Raw genomic sequence first — 21,066 nt, 5'->3', positions numbered from 1 at the left:
CTGATAAAAACTAAAAACTAAATTTCCAACTCTAAATTCACCTAAATATCCCCAAACCATTACGCATTTACCTTCCGTGGGTAACATTTAACTCCGTGGGTAGCTCCGTCATTACCAATTTCAAAACTTAATTCGGATTTTACCATCTATTAATTCGTATAATGAACGCAAATATATTAAATTTTAACTTTTTTGCAAATTTTCTTCGTTTTACAGCATAAAAAAATAATAGTTGAACGCTTTATATCAAGGATGATTAAGAATATTTCAAACACTTTTGGATATTTCAACACTTTTTATTTGAAATACTTTTACCATCTTTAATAAGATGAGCTGTTAAATTTCTTACAGAACTGGTCATTAATTTTTAGCGTCTTTCCTTGTTGTTCACTTCAGACATGAACTGTTAACATATTTTGCTAAACAAGTAAAACGTTTCTAAAGCAGACGATAATTGGTGTGATGTATTTTCATCTAAAAGAAAAAATTATAACATGAAACATTGTTTTCTAAAATACTTCAATAAAATTTTGCCATGTTCTAATTGTATATTAAAGATCATCTATTTTAAAATTTGCTTGCTTTAAAAAAGTTATTCAAAACGTTTTTGGTTAAAAAAAGTTCTGAAAATGAATTCATATAAATATTCGGACACTTTGAATAAACATTTCTATTATGTGAGATAATAACTAAAGCTTTTTAAACAAATTATTTTATTGCAAGGAATATTTGATGATATTTATTTTACAACAAGCAATTCTTAAAATAGAGAAAATATAAATGCTTTTTATAAAATTTTTATATTTAGCACAAGATGTATGCAACTATATTTCAAAAGTACAAATGTCCGAAAACAAAGAGCATTGTAGATATTAGAAAATCGTTTAGTGATTTTCTGGGAGTAATTTCACTAACTATTGCCTTAAGTTTAGGATTTTTAACCTCTGAAACTTGTTCTTCGTATTTTATCTAGTAGGAAAATTTTCTTGTTAGTTAACCCATTTTGAATGACATATATCTTTACTACCACTTCTTCTTTTCGTTAGCTGTCGCCAGTATGTATATGATTTATGACTATTTAAGTTGCAGATAACTTTCTTCTTTTCTTTTGCTTTTTAAGTGTCTGCAACGAATTTGATTTCACCGCTACTATTCCATAGATGTTTTTTTTTTACTGCTTTCATTTCCGTGTGAAATGATGGCAGCTTTCTTAAAACAAATAGCGTCTTTTTTATCTTTTTTTAAGTTAGCTACCCATTTACGCATGAGCAGCTCTAACTTTCCTGATTGGCTACGGCTTAAACTCTGTTCCAAAGCTGTGAACGACATAATAACTTCTGCGTCTTAAGCCTATATCGATAATAACGGCTAGACTCTCATATGAATGCTTCGTAAGGAACTATTCCATTCGCCATTGCGTGCTGTAGTGGTTAGCGTGGCCAGCTGCCAGAAATTGGAACAACATTGTTCGATTAACGAAGAAAGTGCAGCTGATTTTTCAGGTTTCCCGATCTTAAATCTTTAATCGTCTATACAAATGGCGCCTGAATTAAAATATGGTTATCATCATCTCCTGAATTTGATTTTAATGAGTCACTTTTTAATTGAGGGAGAATGTAAGAAATTATCATAGCTTCCATCCATTCTGTCACAGTTTCCATGACGTAAGGGGTTAGCTTTCCTAGGTAGCAAATTAGCAAATTGAAAGATTGACGGTTCGGATCATTAAGGCGCATTTGGTTTCGCAGATCGTTTTGGTTCGATATTTGTAAAGATTTACGAAGAGTACATCGCCAGTATCGCCAAAAGTATTAAAATAGTACAATTTTGTTAGCCAAATCTGCAGCAGATCCTTGTTAAATAAGTGGATTATTTTTAATCATCACAAAATTCCATATATTGTCTATGGGATACAGCTGGAATGCACTGAGATATTTAAAAAATTAAAAATTTGCTTAATAAGGAATAATAGTAGAAAAATTGCTCTCACAAGTCATAAGCTTTAAAAATGTGCTTTTGAAAAGTGCAAAAAGAGGACGAAAAATGTATGGATTGATAGTAGTACAGCAGAGACGTCATAGCATTTGGGGATATTTTACGCATATAATATAATTGGTTACATATGTAATTAAATTGTACACATTGCAGAATATATTGTTGAAACGTCGTTCGCAAGATTTCAGGGTTAAAACCGTAATACTCTTAGAATTTCAGTCAGTCCTGAAAACTGAAAGAACAACTGACCATAACGGGTTCAAAGTTCCTCAAAACGTCGTGAATAAATAGTATTTTCTCGAATATAATTAAAACTCGACTTTGTAACTTGCACTTCCTTTTCTTCCAGTACACATCCAACTCGAAATCGGGTACATTAAAAGCTGGCAGAAATTTTTACATATAAAGATTATAAAAGCTACCGTTCTGGGCGAAATTTTTCGTCAATAACGCTGACAAGAAACGTAACTTAGTGAACTTATTCGCTACATTAAATTACTTGAAAGTACACATAATTTGTTACCGCTATTTTTCTATTAACAACAATATGGATTATTCCCGTCTCCTGTATCTTTTTATAATCGCCCTCTTATTAACTATGAATTTGGATTATACTTTTTTGAAGTATTACAGAATAATAACATGTAATAAAAATGTAGGAGCTTGATATATCAGTATGTCTTTACATCAGTGGCCAATGCAATCTGTCACAAAGATTCTTATGGGAATATGGAATGAGAAGTGGGCGACCAAAGCGAACGATTACCGCTTCGCATTTCGAAAGATAAACACCCACTATTCATCTCACCCCCCAATTCTTTCTCTCCCGCATCCTACGCGAACACGATAAGCCCAAGCTTGATCGATCTGTGAGTGGATGGTGTGTTAACATTGCAAATTGGACAGACATTCGAGTGTGTCATTTGTAACCGCCCCCACTGGATGCATATTGCTTCTTGAGCTGCAGGGGATCTTTCTTAAAGCTTTCCACAGATTCTGATTCTGCATCTGTCAATAGCCGAAAGCGAAGACAGATTGGGCATCAAAGCATCGCGATGTTTGTCAGCAAAATTGCTGCCAATCTGTTATCTCTAGAAATATGTAATCCCGATTTTTATTTCTGGTAAAAGAGCTCATGCATTTACAGCAAATGCTGAAACTAGGAATTGTCAGACCCAAATATTTTTACGTTTGTGAAGTAATATCTTATTGTTTGCTTTTCATATATTCAATCTTTAAACAGTTATCGCATTCTTCAGGGTGTCTTTTCATTATTGTTAAATTCTCAGTGCACATATCTATCTACCAATTGAAAGAACCGTCGTTCAAATTCCGTCGAGGGCAAAGTTAATTGATCAAAATTACCTTTTAATAACAGTAGCAAGAAACCGAACTACATAAAACTATATTTTAGCTGGGGTCTTTTTTTTTGGAGGGGGGGGGCCAAAGGGGCAGTTTGCCCTGAAGGACTATTAATATCGTTTTGGCGTTTTCCATCGATTCACGATAAGCGTTGTTTCACTTTTCAAATCGTTGCACCAAATGTTATCGCCTTGTATTATATTTAAAGAAATTAAATAATGAAGAATCTGCATGAATGTATGTATGTTTCTCACACTGTGATAAAATAACGGTACTTAGAGCCATCAAAATTTGAATAACGTAATCTTCCATAGAGTATGGGCATGTGGAAGCCCTAATTTGAATTTGAAATTTGTTTTATTATCGATTTCCTATTTTTTAACACTCCAACGTACTGTTTTATTAACAAACTAGACGATTTCAAAGCTAGCAAAGACAACACTGTACGGGAAAAAAAAAAAAAAAAAAAAAAAAAAAAAAAAAAAAAAAAAAAAACATTTTTATCTCCAACGCGAGAGACTGTGCATCGGAAATTCTAAAGATATGCTCATTTTAAAATTATTTTGCGATATTGCTGTTGAATTGAATATTACGGTTTAAGTGCGAAGAACATGATATTTAATAACTAAAGGTAACACACAAAACGTTAACAAAGCCCCTTTGGCGTAATGTAAAATCTGAAAGCTTTCAGTTTTCCCCCCAGCTAGGAAGTGTGATAAGACATTTTCAGCGAATGAGCATCTGCGAATCTTTCAACGCAGTGATCTTCCAACTGCTAGCTTGACGTGCTAATAGATACCTATATCATCGAAGCACGCACGAAAAAATGCAATGCCTTACAAATCAATCATATTTAACTTACCTACTTCCCTTACATAAAAAGAACTGTAGGCCAAAAACGTTTATCAACTATATAATTAGTTTTATTATACACTATTATAAATATATCTGAATATTAATACACATATAAAAAGAGAAGAAAAATATGTGAGATAACAGCAGTGACAGAAAATTATATTACATCACTTAGGAATTGCTTTTATCTGCAACAGTATATAATTTAATGGTGCATAATCTGGAATATGTAAACATTGTAACATCATCCCTTAATAATACACTGCTCAGTTTCCATTATTTAAAAATAAATAATCTGTATTTGTGGAGAAATGGCGACATCTAGAGTCACTAAATTTTGAAAGCACATAGCCTCCATTCGAAAAAGTTAACCTTGAAGCCCAATCCTGGAGAAGGCATGGGTGTTTGTAAATGCGTAGTTTTTGTGCGGCATAGGGGCACTTTAAACATACGGCAATCCAAAAGTTCTCTCGAGAGGTTAGTGGCAGGGAAAGAGGGGTGGGAGATACTTGACCCCCCGGAGTACTCAACCAAATTGGGGGGGGGGGAAACTGGGCAAAGTCGTACTGTCACCTGCATGGTGCACTAGGCTCTTGCCAACGACAGACGGAGTCTTGTCCCCTTGCCACAATAAATGTCGTAGCCTTGTTCTAATTTCAGAGAACTCATCTGATGTTACTGTCGATCAGGTGGGATAAGTCACAACACAACAATACCATTTATTTTTTCATTTGTTTTTAAGTTTTGCAGGACTTACTTTTGGACTTTAATGAAATACTGGTTAACAAACTTAGCGGTTTAGAAGCAATTACTGTCATTTGGCAAAGCCTAAGATACATCTGTTTTAAATTTAATCAGTAACTCAGCGATTCAAAAGAAATGTGTAGCCCATCGGCAAAGCGTAAGATATTTGTTTTATTCAGAGTCTGCAAGCTAAAACCTATCTCACCGAAAGAGAATACCTGTGCATACATAGTCTTAATCCTGGGTAACTTGCAAAATAAAGTTCGAATTAAATGAAAACATATCGAGGGTTTTAGATGATAACTCATTCTGTCAGACGATGTGGCAGCAAGGTTATGGTAGTGAGCTGGCCATTGGGTGAAGAGCATGGAGTCTGATTACTGGTGGAAGAAAAAGAGTACCAAAGTTAGCAAGCTTTTAGGGAGCTAAAGGGAGAATCTCTGAGAAACCATACAGCTTGGAAGAAATAGGTGGAAAAATTCCGGAAACATATAGCCTTTCAACCCAAGCATGTAAACCTCGAAACTCGAATTTTGAAATCATAATAGTTTTTAATGATTTGCGCGAAAGTAATGAATTTTTCTTAACAAACTTATTAATTTAAAAGTAATTTGTTGGTAATGCGTAAGAGAATTTCTTTTTCAATATAATTTCCAAACCCAATGATTTAAAAAAATGTGTTGCCACTACTTCAAATTCAAACTTTATTCAAATAGAAACTAAAATGTAACATAAACATTTTATTCATCTTTTCCAAGTGTGTGTGTGGGAGAAGAAACCACAGTAATGACAGTTAAAGTGATTACTCTGCCAGTTGATGTGTTTGATAAACAAATCAGCATCATTGCTAGATACCTCGCTGATGAATTTCATTCAAAATATAATTCAATTAAAAGAGCCTTATATTTTTTCCTGCATTCCATTTTTTAAAGTTACGCATATCTAAAAAAATATCAGAATAGTGTCATATACTGTATAAGTAGAATATTGTATAGGCTAGACAGAATTTTAATCGCTCAAGCATAAATTATATCATGTCAGGATGTCTTTTATTAACTACTAGTAAACTCCCGATTTTCTAATTAACCGAACAGATCGCGAGAAATTACTAGGGTATGAAATGCATGGAATGAAAATGGAAGAATTATAAACTAGAGAATAAATTCAACTTTAGTGTTGTATACACATTTTGAGACTTGCGATAAGATTCAAAAAAATTAAATAATAAATAATTAATATTAAACAAGAAGATAGATTAGTTATTTTATTGTTTTATTTCGCAACATAACTTAAAATTTGGACAACAATGAAAGAAAAATTATCAAAATAAATCACGAAATTTATCAAAACCTTCACTGCACAATATGGCTTTGATAGAAAATATCGTTAAACATTAATAATGATGCCTAAAACGTAGTAATATATTACGCCACATTTAATGGTAAAGCATGAATTATGACACATTATATTATTATTATTATTATTATTATATATTATGCCACATTTAATGGTAAAGCATTTCTGCATGATGCGGTAAACATACCGCATGCAGATTATGTGAAAAATTTAGCTTCTCTTTTACGTTGCGAAAGGATAGGAGGTAAAGGTTTTTAATTTGACTTTATAAGGTCAGCTGAGTGTATCTCGTACATAAACATTTCTAATATAAGATACTATCAGCATAAATGGTAATAACTCTTCTTGCAAAATATTAATCAGATGTTAAAAAATGTTAAGGTGTTAAAAAGATGATGATAGATGTTAAAAAAAGTCGGTTATGATGTTAAAAATGTTAAGAAAGTCATGCTAAAAAGTTAAAAAAAGATGACGATGTTGTTAAAAAATCAATCTGTGTCACTAATAAGCAACGGGGTTTGTACTACGGAAGAAGAAAGGCCTTTTGCTTTAATGAACATCTAAACTTTCGCTTTCAAGATCGGTTATAATTTGAACGAAACGAAAGCAAGAACATTTCAGAAAACATCCTTGAATATTAATGAAAAACCTAACTAAACTTTACATAAGAATTTTAATTTAAGGCGACTGAACAGGTTTAGCCTTTGAAATTTCTGTGGATGTAAATTCAGTAAAAATCTGAATACTTCTGAATGTATATGCAATAAAAAATTATATACTTTAATTTTGTTTTAATTCTTCATCGAGGATAATTTATACATGCTCACCTTAAATAAATCTTAGATATAAAAGAAGAAAGGCTGGAACAATATATTAAATATTTTTGTGAATTTAATGTTTCATGGAAACTTTTTAATTACAATAAGAGAAAAGAAAATACAGCATGGTGTTAATTAAGATACTTAATTAAAAAGAAAGTAAAGCATATAAATTTACTCATGATTTATTGGGGTAATCCACGTTAACAGGAAAAAAATCCACGTTAACTCAGAACCACTGCTCATCTGAGGGAAGATAAAAAGCACAGCAAAGAGAAATAATGCAAATTTTAAAAATCAGAAAAATACTAGTAACAATTCAAGTATATTAATCTGGACAATTAAGCTCATTTAGTTACGCAAATTAAATCAGTATTCAAAGCAGGGAAAAAAAGCACAGCCATTCCTTTTTGTTTACATTACTTTTGTCTGTGGGTAGGAGTCAATATGAAATTAAGTAACTTGGTTTATTTGTACTTTTGTTTAATTTTCTTTTAGCAGGTAAAGTAACACTACTTGTTCATTTCAGATAACGTAGAATTAAATCATGTATTGTAGCGGATAAAAAAACGCCCATGTGTACTATAAAACAACATATCCTCCCACTCGCGTTATACTAAATGTTTTTGTTTTCCTTTCTGTATTTTCCATAGACAGTTTAGTTTCACGTTGACAGTTTTTAATAGGAAATTTTTCATCACTAATTTTGAGAGAGAGCACCCTGGGGGGGGATCAGGGGTCTCTTACCCCTCTCTTCTTCCACCAATCTACACGAGAGAACTTTCGGCTCGCCGCATATTGAGAGTGCCGCCGTGCTACACCGACACTATACGTTTACAAACATCCATGTCTTCTCCGGGATTCGAACCCGAGACCTTTGGTACCGTAGTAGATTCCCCTAATCACTATACCGCCTGGACGACTTTAGGGATACATAATAATGAAAAGTTATCTGACCCATAACAATTGGGAGTTGTGTTTAGTTTCATTTAGCATATAACGATTATAATTTTAAGCATAGTAAGACTATGTTTCACATACCTAGTTAGATTTTAATTCATTGATATTGTTACTTTTATATTTCGCAGAACCATCTATACTCAACGAACTGCAAATTAGCTTAAGATAAACGGAACAGAAAATAGTGGTTAGATAGGAAATATATATTATAATTTAAATAGCGTTCCCGTTATTATGAACAACCTTATTTGCTCAACTCGATTTATAGTACCCTAGCGAATTTATAGTACCATTAGAGTACCATTATTATTAGTATTTATAGTACCATTAGAATGAGGATAAGATTGACAGAAGATTTCAGGATTTCTGAGAGGCAAATATGAAATAAAATAGTTTTCGTTTGGAAAACACAGTCAACTCTCTTTTAATTACTTACTACTTTTCTTACAAAGTCATAGCACTTGGAGCAGTTTTTGGTTTTTCATATTTTCTAGACTCCAAGCGCTGTCAGTTAGCTTTGGCTTCATTCCTGGTGGTAATTACCTCTATAAAGACCGCTCGCGCAACCCCATATTTGATCTAATCGGTTTTCTTTTCACTGCATTTAATTTCACGACCTGTAATTTGCCAAGAAATGAACAAACGCCTACCCAGGTCCTTAAAGACAGAGATATTCTTCATGCAGAAAGTTGATTTCGAATAATCACCTCATGGAATTAAAATGTGACTATGCAGTCTTCATTGATGTCGAAGAGAGAGAGAGATTCCGCCCTCCTTTCGTTACTGCCAGGAGCTTGATTTAGTGAAGATGTCAGAATCGGACCTCTAAGATCTGCGAGCCAAATCCTGCTCCAGATGAATCATAATGCCATGGATAATTGGAATGGTACTTACATATTTTTCAGTCGATCATTGCAGCAAACAAAAACTGCCGCTACATGGCGCGTTTTATTCCCAATAATTGATAAGCGGGGCATCACCTGCCTTCTACAACACAGTAAACAGTGAAGCATTCTCGAAATCACGGGATCCTGCCGTCTTACTCAAAGCATCGAAGCACTTTGTGATTTCGCAAAATGGCGCTATAAAGAACAAAGCAACGCAATTTAGATTTGTATAGAAGCGATTCTGTGTTGCGCTGTGTTCATAAAGATTATGTCAATTTTGTAGCTTCCATAAATAATACCATAAGGAAATACCATAAGGAATTTTCAGCTACCAGATCGACCAAGACAAATATTGATGAAAATTATTTCTGAGATAATCAAATAGATTACGCTTTTATTTTTTCCATGTTCTGCCAGTTATCTGTATCTCTCTATTTATGTAATTAAATAAAGCATGATCTATGGTTATATAGCTAAATAGAAAAGGTCATACATGCCTTAAAAATTCTGTCGGAACGATTTATGCAAGTTTGGCAAATTTTTACCAGTTTTCACGGTCACTGGCAACCATATTTCATGGTCGATTACGTAATCACTACCAGCGGAATAAGTACACGTCCGAGGCATGTGTAAATTCCTTTTTATCTCGTCTAAAATTAGAATCGATAGATGATAAAAATTGTGGAAACCGACGAAAACTTATTTAAGATAAAATATAAATAAATCTGAAAGGGTTCGTATTTTAACGGTCGCCCAAAAGAGCTCTTTTAAAGTTTAAATTATTTACTGTACAGATTATCATAGAGATGACACAGGTGGAATATAGAAACATTTTACAAGATACAAGATACTATATATTTAAATTATATATATTATATTTAGATTAACACAGGAATATCATATATCATCCATATATTCGAAAAGTGAAAAATATATAACGTGTTCTATAAGATATTTAATATTTATTTATTTATATGCCACGAATCAAATACATATTTATTTAAATAAATGGGATTGAAAAATTTAAAAAATATATTCTTAAGAACTGCATCCATTGTTTTGAATAGCGTAGTTTGTTCATCAATAACAGATAGATTAAACTTGATATATAAATATCTTGCATCTTGCAGAATGGCAACAAACTCGAAAAATGAAACAATTTACAGTGGACGACATTAAAGCGAAACAACGCAAAATAGTGTTTCGAGACCAGTAGTTCTTTTGGGCTAATAACATGTACGGAGCTTTTAGGATAACGGTCCATTTTAGAATAATGGGCTTTGATGCGATTTTGTCATGAAATCAGATAACATTCCGTTTCTTCCATTTCGTCTAATACTGAGCCAAAGACGCGCGGGAAAAAAAGCCAGAAGGAATTAATATGACGCTGAAAAATGCGTAATATGACTGTAAAGGAAAAGTGTAGAAAAAGTCGTAGTATATGCAAACATGCTGCGAAAGGTTTCACAGAATTCACCTTTTACCCAAGTGGATGTCCAATTAGAAAGAGAAAAGCAACATTATGGGAAAACATTATGCTGCGGAGGTAGATCAAGTATCTCAGTTTCAACATTTGCTTAAAAAAAGCTTTTTCATTCTTTTAAAAAAGATTCAGCGTACATTCTTTGAGAATTATAATTATTTACCAAAAAGATTAATGCGAATTACGATCTAAAGAGGAAAATAAAGACGAGAAAAGAGATAAAAGAATTCTCAACGAATGATTAAAAGCTAGTGAAAGCAATTTAAACTTCAGAAAATTAAAAAAAGTGTTCCAGGATTAGAATATTTTCTCTCCCCATCTCTGATATACTCCTGCTTAGAATTCTCGCCCAATTGAATCCTGAGATACAAAACAAGTTGTCGCCGTCATAATTGAGTTTTGAATTGCACGTGACGACTGAGAATGGATGAAAGAATTTATGTGGAGCGAAAAATTCTAAATTTAAGACTTTATCGTAAATTAAGCTTCTTATCAAATTCTGCGCGAAATGCTTCCAAAGTTCTAGGAAATTTCGATATATCTTTTTTATTTCGTCAATTTTCTTCAATATTATAAAGCACTTTTTGAACATAATTTCCATTTAATTGAAGGCACCTATCTTAATGAAAAACTAACATTTTTAGGCCGGCCGTTTTCAAAGACTAAGTGTCCCCTCAATCCACCTATTTTAGCATGGTTAAATTATCAAATCGAATACCCTATATAGGTCTTTTCTAATGTGCGAACAGACTAGTTCTCCCAAACGTTGAATAATCTCTGAAGTTTTCACATCTTCTTTCCGCAAAGGAAAATGATTGATCTTCGATGCTTGCAAAAACAGTGCTATACAAATGCTCTTATATTTGTCAAACAACTGAATCGGACTGAACAATACTGCATGAGATAGCTGAATAATCATGCCAAGACGTGTCTGTGGGCGATAGCATTGCTTATAAGTTCTAGTATTTGAACTAGAGCTCAATACGTAGAAGTTTGTAGATCACAAAAGAAAAGAATATTTTTAATCATTTTATTAACTTATTTCACAATGAATGCAGTAAGCGTATAATGTTTTTAAGATAAAATTTTAACATAATCCTGCAAAACTTCCGAACGATGATCAATAGCGCTTATTATTATAACATCTCAACTTACTTCGGTCCTACAGCGGCAGAGTGATACAAATCGCTGTTCACAAGGTAGTTAGGTTTCCTAATTTCGATAATCGAGCTGGCTACATGAGAGATTCAGTGATTTTACCATGTGTAACGGGAATAGAACCACTTTCTTTTAAAAATCCTGCCTAAAGGTAACTCTACCTTTAGGCCTACCAATGGCCGAGTCGTTAAGACCATTGAATGCCGAGAGTACGATCCGAATTTAATCCCAGGGAAAAGGCCTGGCTTCATGATTGGGCTTCATGATTGGGCTTCGTGGTTTTCCCGACTTTTTATGTGAATATGAGCAGTTTTTTTTTCATAACGTTCTCCATGAAGGTCCTCTACATTTAGATAGATAATTCTGATGTGATTTTCCATGTTGTAATAATATAACCTAATTTTTTATTCAGATAAGCCTCAACTGCTTTACCCCATTCAAAATAATTTAACACAAACTATAATTTGCCCATTATAAAGTATTATCTTGTAGAGACATTAGGTATTTTTTGAAAGCAGGCAAGATGAAAAATATGCAACACCCTTCGCCGGGAACCAAACCACGGACCTCTGGCATAGGCGCCCAGCGTGTAGATCACCACACCACGAAGGTATGCCTAGGAGGTGGGAGGACACCTTATAATTTGATCAGAGCTGTTGCTGGGATTTTTAGTGCCCGGAGACAACTGAAGATCTCACGAGCCTCATGTTTACCAAGAGTGGAAAAAATTTCCTTCTAAAAATCTGTAACATCAATTTGGCGCCCATTGGATGTTGCGCCCAGGAATAAATATCCCCTTCCCCCCTCTAGCTACGTTCCTGCATCTGATCTCTGATGGAATTTTCTGTATAGTTAACTGTTTAATTTGTTGTAGTGATTATCAGCTGTCGCGAATTCCAAAGTTGAACAAAGAATAACAATAAAATTTCACCGTAAAACAAGTGAAATAGAAATGGAGATATTTGAAACAATGTGTGAAAGATAAATCAAAATATGAATACGTTAGGCCTCAGAAAATCAGTTGAATCGTCTGCTACACGACGCTGCGACGAACTTAGCTCCGTTCTTATAAAAAAGTTTCTAGCAAAGAAAAGTGATTCAGTTCTCAAGCACTTGCCTTATTTACCTGATTCCGTATGTAAAATTATTTTTTCTTCCCTAAAATTAAGCCTTACCTCCAAATTCATTATTTTAACAGTATTAAAATTATTCAGAAATCCATGAAGGGTAAGAAACAAGAAACTATCAATATTTTACGAACCCAATTAACAAAGCTTTGCAGACGAACTGTGTATGCACATTATAAGCTCACTATTACTTTATGACTTTAGTACGTTCACCTTGTATTTACTTTTTTAAAAGTACTAACTACCAAATCTTGAAAATCACACTGCCCAAAAGCATCGTTCCTAAAACTTCTTCCCATCAAATACATTTACACAATATTCTAGGCCTAGTAGTTGGCTTGTATCTTTGAAAACTTCTAGAGGGCACAAACAGTGAGGCAGTTAGAATGCGAAAGTAAAGTGATATTTACAAGTTTTTCTAGCTGTTATGGTAGCAGGGTTTCATTATCTTCCAACCAGGAGTTAAATACTAAGCGCATTTATTTAGCGGAAACTCACTTAAGTTATTTAGAAAAAATTAGTACTGTTTTATAATTGTGATGCAAAAAGAAACTAAATTATTGGGTTTAAGAGTTACAAAAATAGTCCGACGTAAAAAGTAATAATTTTTCGAGTTTAAAAAAGCACAAGTTGATATCAACCAAGAGGTTGGTTAATTAAGCCTGACATATTCGTCCGTCAGATTATCGAAAGCTGAAGACACCTAAACGACATGTGCATCTAATTTAAGAAAAATATAAGTTTGAAATCTTGTACCAAAAATAGGACTCGAAAATAGAAATATGAACAAAAACTTCGAGAGAGATGGGATGTACCTTAAAATTTATAGGCAATCGATTTCATCCAGGAAATGGGCGGAAATCCGTCGTATTTGATGAATCGCTTTATATATTTGATTCTCATCGCAGTGATGGCCCAAAGCATCATCACTCAATATTTTCAATTTATGTCCGTGTAAACTTTAAGATAAAACTTAAAGGAGTGTTCTGAAGAAACGTAATGGCGCCATAGATGAAGCGATGAATGTCTCTAGCAGTCCTTTTTCACGGAACTAAAAATAATCGCGTTTATTTAACTCAGTGCATTAAAAATTACACCGTGAATACACGTGGTAGGAAGGAAAAAGAATTTACAGCTACAAGCCATGCTCCCAGCTGTTTCTGAGAAACCAAAAAACTGATTTTATGCTTAAATCAAACGACGCCCGCAACATACCCCAAGTTAAAGACATCAAAAGACATTTCAGCATTATTAAAAGAATATTCTATTCCGAAAAAGAAACTTAGAAATTTGACTCAATTTAATAGAATTTTTTTAAATTTTCATTCTTCCTAAAGGAACTGTCTAAAGTGTGCAGTAATAGTTGGAGTAAATGTTAATAAGACAGGCCAAAAAATGTTTGAGCAGTATTTTTAATGTGAACATCGGCAAAGAATTAATTGAATAGTGCTGTAATGTAAGATTTATCTTTATATGAGGGTTAACCTAAAAACATTCTGATTTGTCTCATTCTTATTCGACTATTAACATGAATTCTGACGTGAAACAGAGAATTTAAACCAAAAATGAACGTATTAAGTAAGTAGAAAAATATTTAGTTTGAGATATACGTTTAGTTTAAAAATATAAATTATTAAATTATTAAAGTTTTCTTTAAATTATTTCTATTTATATTCCACCTTTTCCTATTTTTAAAACCAGGTTACATTTTATTTGATCTGATCACAAATTCTATATTATTTACATCCCAGTTGTCATTTATGGCTGTCGCAATGGTCCTAAATTCTAATCGCTGTGTTCTGAGCTAAACCAATTATCAATAGATACAGATAATTCAAAATAAAGCTCTTAGAGAGATAACAGATGCCCTATGATGCTTTAGAAATACGTAATGCACCAGAAACTGAAAAATCTGTACCAGATTAGGTCTTATCTCAAACGCAGCTGCTAAATTTTATAAAAGTGTGAAGTACGTGTAAATGAAATTTTCAGAATACAAAGACACAACCCATACCTCTTGCACGTACAGTTTCTGCCAATACTTCTCCCATAGCTTAATTGAATAATACAATTATTATTTTTCCTTAATAAATTAATATAATGGGCGAGGATTAATGGGAAATTATATAATTTACAATTACTCTTTGTAATATAGTCTGTTTCGATATTTTGATAAAATACTGCTATCTCTTTTCCTTAAATTAAATTCTAAAGAAATAAAAAATTCTGTTTAGAATTTACGATCGTACGTAATTAACTTCGATACATTTCTTTCTATGTCTGAAGCAATAAGTGTTCAGGAAACTTTTCAAATGTAAAGCAGCATACCTCTTCCATAAATACAATGACCTGGAAGAAATAACACACCTTAAGAGCGCGAAATAACTTAATTAGTTAATTGTTTTCTTACTATTTATTAAATAACTTTTCAAATGGAAAGCAGCATACCTCTTCCATAAATACAATGACCTGGAAGAAATAACACACCTTAAGAGCGCGAAATAACTTAATTAGTTAATTGTTTTCTTACTATTTATTAAATAACTTTTCAAATGGAAAGCAGCATACCTCTTCCATAAATACAATGACCTGGAAGAAATAACACACCTTAAGAGCGCGAAATAACTTAATTAGTTAATTGTTTTCTTACTATTTATTAAATAACTTTTCAAATGGAAAGCAGCATACCTCTTCCATAAATACAATGACCTGGAAGAAATAACACACCTTAAGAGCGCGAAATAACTTAATTAGTTAATTGTTTTCTTACTATTTATTAAATAACTTTTCAAATGGAAAGCAGCATACCTCTTCCATAAATACAATGACCTGGAAGAAATAACACACCTTAAGAGCGCGAAATAACTTAATTAGTTAATTGTTTTCTTACTATTTATTAAATAACTTTTCAAATGGAAAGCAGCATACCTCTTCCATAAATACAATGACCTGGAAGAAATAACACACCTTAAGAGCGCGAAATAACTTAATTAGTTAATTGTTTTCTTACTATTTATTAAATAACTTTTCAAATGGAAAGCAGCATACCTCTTCCATAAATACAATGACCTGGAAGAAATAACACACCTTAAGAGCGCGAAATAACTTAATTAGTTAATTGTTTTCTTACTATTTATTAAATAACTTTTCAAATGGAAAGCAGCATACCTCTTCCATAAATACAATGACCTGGAAGAAATAACACACCTTAAGAGCGCGAAATAACTTAATTAGTTAATTGTTTTCTTACTATTTATTAAATAACTTTTCAAATGGAAAGCAGCATACCTCTTCCATAAATACAATGACCTGGAAGAAATAACACACCTTAAGAGCGCGAAATAACTTAATTAGTTAATTGTTTTCTTACTATTTATTAAATAACTTTTCTAGCTTGAACAAAACATAACCTTAACTATTAATTCCAAAGATATATTATCCAAATTGGTTTCGTTGCGCACAGTAATTTTTTTTAATTATCAGGATGTAGAGATTGAGTATTAAGAAATATTCTTCCAAGACCCGGCACAGCAAATTACTCAGAGAGAGCTAGCTGCACAGCCAGGACATTCTGCAACAGAGCCGCCATTTACGATCACACCAGTGCGTATTTAAAGCATTACATACTTTAAAAAATGATGCACACAAAATCCCGCAAATAAAAATGTATAGGGTTTGGAAATCTCAATGGTTTTCTTATTTACATGTTATTAACAAAACATCGAAAGTTAGTATTTAAATTTTAATGCACATTAAAAATACATTTTTGTAAAACGCTCATTCTTCGGATGCTGCTACTTGCAAGAGATCAAATATTTCCTAAAACCCAACTTATTAAATTATGCAAATGTAAATTTATGAAAAATAAAGAACAAATATTCTTGTCCTTCTGGAAATGTATTTTTTATTGATAAGAAATATTTTGTTTAATTAAACAAAAGTAATTATAAAAGATCACTAAATTACGCAATTTAAAGAAAAATCAGCGAAATAAGCATTTTATTCAACCATTTTGCCTCACAGTATCTCTAAAATTCTTCTACTGTAAAAGGATGAATATAACATTAAAAACGGAATACACTTAATTACAGATGGCACTTCGACATTAAGCTGGAATCCAAAATGTCTTCCGAAGTATCTCGACATTCTAAAGTCTTACCCGGAATATTTAGGTCTTGAAAAAAGCCACCACTTTTTTTTTTAAAGCAAAGCATCTTCTGACGGAATGCAAATTTGTTTATAATTTTAATCCCCAAGACAGAGTTTAAACACGATTAAATGAATAATATTAATTTAATCAAGTAAAAGAAGTCATAAATGCTTTCTCGAAGTTATCATCGGTACCCAGTCAACTAATAAGCATGGAAAATTCTCTAGAACTAAGGAAAAATACATTTGGACAAAGAAAAAAAGTTTTTTAGCTCTGTTAAACTACACTTTGCATTTTCTTCTGAAATATTTCATAGGATTATTCATTCAGAAGTAAGATATAAAATGAATCAAAATGCCTTAAGGATGCAAATTTGACATAAAAGGACCTATAATCTCTATACGCGGTATTAGAAAACTGCATATTTAGTCTTGCGTTAGTAAATTAATAACGAATAGTTTAGGATAATGCCCTTACAAGAAAATAGATAAACCGTACTTGTGCACAAAAAAGAAAAAAAAAAAAACCTGTGCAAATATACTTCCTAAAGGCATTGCATTATTTATTAGAACTACACATAGAAATTCTTTGTATATGTGAAAAATATGAAATCCGTGTATATGAAATATTTGATCGAAAATTAATAAAAATTGATGGACATTTTCAATCAAATCTTATTAAAAAGCTATTATTTCCAAAATTCTAGTTGAAAAAAGATTTCTATTTTTAATTGGTATGGCTACTTCTAATAAAATACATTTTGAAACCATAGATTAATATTTTGAAAACGAAAAGTAACTCTCAGGTTATGTAAATAAATTAACCAACTTAATGACATATATGTGTTTCTTTTGTTTAGGCATTTTATGATGTACCTAGTTAAAAATTACTCATAATTACACACGCATAATTTATAAAACTTAAAAATACATGTTTTTAGAAATTTATATATAATGTAGTAAACTTCTATTATATAATTAAATTTCCTTCACACAGGATAATAATTTCCTTTACTTTTTTCTAAATTTAAATTCTTTTCCACTTTTCGCTAAAATATTTTAGAGGCCAGATGCATTTGTAAACAACATAAAAGTACAAATTTTATTTATTCAAACATTTTGTTCCAAGAGAAAGAGAAATAATTATCCATAATATATTCTTTATTTCAATATTAATAATAATATGTCATGTTTGTAAAAGTCGAAGTCACGAAAAACTTGCAGTTTAATGTTTATCCTTCTTGAGATTCGTAGCAATGAAGGCTTTTAAACTCCGAAAATTCCCAAAGTACAAAACGATATAGCATTCAACTTACCTTTTGAAGTTTTCAAAGAATACTTTAGAACTTCAGGTGTTCAAGGTACTGGAATCCAGTCTGGTGGCGTAAACGAACAAGCGTGCACAAATTTCTGCCGCCTTAAGAATGGGGACCGAAAGGTAAATGGCGCTTAGATTTTGCGTGGAAACACAACTGAATTCCATCGGCCAACTGTTTACGCGATGCAAAAAGCTCCCGAAGATTTTCGTGGGATCCGCGTCTGCGCAGTTTGTTTTACGCGCAGACGGTTTCGAATGTTTCCGCCTGCACGATTTCTGCTGCTGGGAAAAGGTTCTGAGATTTTTCCCGCCTAGAGCTTTAATTCTTAATCACTTTTCGTTGTTCTGAGACATTAATGAGGTTAGAGGAGAGATTTCGAGTGATTAAACGTTGATTTGCGAGTCTGTTTTGACACGATTTAGTACAAGAAAGAATTCCAGGGGAAAAAATAAATTATTTAATTTCCTCGACTGTGCTGGTATAAGCACAAAATTTCGTGTCATAAAAGTGAAAAATTATTATAACTTTTAGTCCGCATAATGATTGTTAATTTGTTTTTTAACTTGCATTTCGTTTCGTTATAAAAATCTTGCCTATGCCAAAGAGTTTTTATTAATTCGTTTTATTTCATGACCAGGTCCCAGTTTCTATATGGGCAAAACGAGGTACAGTGTCTCAAAAAAGTGATGGGACACTTGTGCTTTACAAAAGGAAACTGCAATAAAATAAATTTAAAAAACATGTAAAATTTTTTGTGGGTGTGTTTCATACTTAAATTTTGTAACAATTATTACATAACATACATTTTCTCAAAATATTAAAATATTAATTTAATAAAAATACAATTTTTTAGAACGGAGCAGAAAATGGCTCACTTAAGTGATGGGACACTTACTTTCCATCAAATATTTATCCAAAAATTTTACTTTTTAAAAGGTTTTAATATTTTGTTGGATTTTCTTTTACTTTTAAAACATGATTTAATCTTCTTGGGATGGATTCGACTAATGTTTTGTGATTTCTGGAGTGATTTTACCCCATTCTTCTTGAAGCACCGATTTTAATTGTTGTTTTGAAGAAATGGTGTGTTTGCGAATTCTTGATTCCAATTCTTCCCAAATATTATCTATGGAATTTAATTGTGGAGATTGTGGGGGTGTTTTTATTATTTCAGGACAGTTATACAGCAGCCAGAGTCTAACGTTCAAAGCACTGTGCTTGGGGTCATTGTCCTGGTAGAATTTAAAATCGTTATGAAGGTTCAATTTTCGTGCTGAAGATTTCAAATTTTGATTTAAAAATGTCAATATACTTGTACTGATCCATTATACTGTCAATAAAAACAAGATTACCAACTCCAGAGGACGACATACACCCCCATACCATAACTCCTCCTCCACCATGTTTTACTGTTGCCACCAAGTTCTGTTTGCCAAATTTTTCCCTGAGTTTTCTCCACACCAAGATTCTACCGTCAGAACCAAATATATTAAATTTACTCTCATCAGCAAATAGAGCTTCATTCCAGTAATCAGAATTCTTATTTATGTTGGATTTTGCGAAAGCCAGTCTGAGTTTTCCATTCTTTTCACTTAGGAAGAATTTTTTTCCTGGCTGCTCTACCGAGATATCCAGCAGATCGAATTACTTTTCTAATAGTCTCAGGATTAACAATTACTCCATATAATGCTTGTAAATCAGCAGCAATTTTAGGAGCACTCATTCTTGGATTTTTTTTAATATTTCCAACGATAATTCGCTTTATTCCATTGGATAGTTTTGATGGTCTTCTTTTATCCTGGATCATATGATTCTTTTTATATCGTTTAATGATATTGAAAACTGTTGAAGGATCAAGTTAACTGTTTCAGCTGTTTCTCTAATAGATTTTCCATGTTCAATATGCAAATTAATAACTAATTTTCGAATTCCAGGCAAAGTTTCTTTTCGTTTAGCATTCATAGCTGCACAGAGCTAAAAAACACACAAATTCCAAAACAAACTGGAGAGAAATACTGCAGACGATTTTATAAATTATTGTCAATTGCTTTTGAGTAAAAATAAATGCCCCAAAAGATATTTTTATTGCTTACTTCAGACGATTTTTGTTGCATAGTACGTAGTGTGCCATCACTTATGTGAACCATTTTTTGCTCCGTTCTAAACAATTGTATTTTTATTAAATTAATATTTTAATATTTTTAAAAAATGTATGTTATGTAATAATTGTTACTAAATGTAAGTATGAAACACACCCACAAAAAAATTTTACATGTTTTTTTAATTAATTTTATTACAGTTTCTTTTTGAAAAGCACAAGTGTCCCATCACTTTTTTGAGACACTGTATGTATAATTTTATATATCTGTTTTAATTCCTATTTTTAAGTATTTTAATTGAAAAGAAGGAAAAAATTGTAAATTTTGTGTATGTGTATGTATGTTTATGTCTTACTTAAAATATAAGAACAATAGATCGCTTACACTACGATAGCACGCTTGCAGTTGGAGGAAAATTCGTTACAAACCCGTAAATATGTTTAGTTAGTATAGTTGAACTTCCGGTATAATTTTTCAAACATCAATATATCAGTTACTGTGGATTCGGTTAACTCTACTAAAATTATTGTATTTTTGAATTCTATAGTTTTCTAGGCAAAATGTAAAGGATTTATATTTATAAAGTAATTTTAAAAAATTATTTTAAACTACTTTAAGGATAATAGAATACATTTCAAGCATTCCTAAACATTCATTTTAATACAAAACATACGTAAATGTATCATATATATTTATGTATATACATTAATATAAGTAAGCATCGTAATTCCAGGAGCATTTGCGCAGAAAAGCT

General features: G+C 32.0%; 1 protein-coding gene across 1 annotated transcript in view; it reads right to left on the bottom strand.

Moving 5' to 3' along the window:
* The window catches only part of LOC118185429 (ras-related protein Rap-1b-like), a 205,866-nt gene extending 187,500 nt beyond the window's left edge, over nt 1-18,366 (bottom strand). Inside the window, exon 1 of the mRNA XM_085820996.1 lies at nt 18,211-18,366. The gene's annotated coding sequence lies outside the window, so the exon portion shown is untranslated. The remainder of the gene's footprint in view (nt 1-18,210) is intronic.
* Nucleotides 18,367-21,066: the final 2,700 nt, after the last annotated feature.

Source organism: Stegodyphus dumicola, chromosome 7, assembly GCF_044657685.1.
Source record: "Stegodyphus dumicola isolate Sdum_Otavi_A_Nest chromosome 7, ASM4465768v1".
NCBI classification, from domain to species: Eukaryota; Metazoa; Arthropoda; class Arachnida; order Araneae; family Eresidae; genus Stegodyphus; species Stegodyphus dumicola.
The sequence above is the reverse complement of the archived record's forward strand: the minus strand, read 5'-3'. Positions and strand labels throughout refer to the sequence as shown.